The sequence below is a fragment of the Trichosurus vulpecula genome, chromosome 8, assembly GCF_011100635.1.
Source record: "Trichosurus vulpecula isolate mTriVul1 chromosome 8, mTriVul1.pri, whole genome shotgun sequence".
Lineage (NCBI taxonomy): Eukaryota > Metazoa > Chordata > Mammalia > Diprotodontia > Phalangeridae > Trichosurus > Trichosurus vulpecula.
Window position 1 is genome coordinate 19375029 of NC_050580.1, and position 542 is coordinate 19375570.

Genomic DNA, 542 nt, shown 5'->3' on the forward strand with positions numbered 1-542 from the left:
ATCCATTGACTTTTCAGGTGGTCAGCCATGCTTATGCTTGGCACTTTAGTATCTTGATATCAAGTCTCTTGATAGCAGTCCCCACATTGATATGGATCATATCATTGAACATCAACTCTCATTCTCTGAGGAGCATCAAACTCTGGTTTGATTTTGCCCCTTAATACAAGGGTGGTGCTGTCCATGGCTTTCTGAAAGTTGCTTTAAATTGTAAATATTGTGCTTGCTTCAGCAGCACATATACTAAAATTGGAATGATACAGAGAAGATTAGCAGGGCCCCAGTGCAAGGATGATGTTCAGATTCATGAAGCATTCCATATTTTTGGAAAAAAGTCTGTTGCACCTGAGTGAGAGAGGAGCACAGATGAGATTTGGCCCCAGTACTGTCCCAGGGCAGCAGTGGAAGTGGCAGTGCAGGGGCAGTGGCAGCAGCAGTGGCTGCTTCTAGAGCTCTCAACCCATAGATGGTAAGGGGATCAAACAACTGGTCAGAAGGAGATTACAGGGGTCTTTTTGCTGGCAGTGAGGTAGGACTCTGTT

At 45.0% G+C, this 542-nt stretch overlaps 1 non-coding gene across 1 annotated transcript; it reads left to right on the forward strand.

The window, feature by feature from the left end:
- The first annotated feature begins 219 nt into the window (after window positions 1-219).
- LOC118830433 lies at window positions 220-326 on the forward strand. The gene has a single exon (XR_005009068.1). It is a non-coding gene; the product is annotated as a U6 spliceosomal RNA (small nuclear RNA).
- The last annotated feature ends 216 nt before the right edge of the window (window positions 327-542 follow it).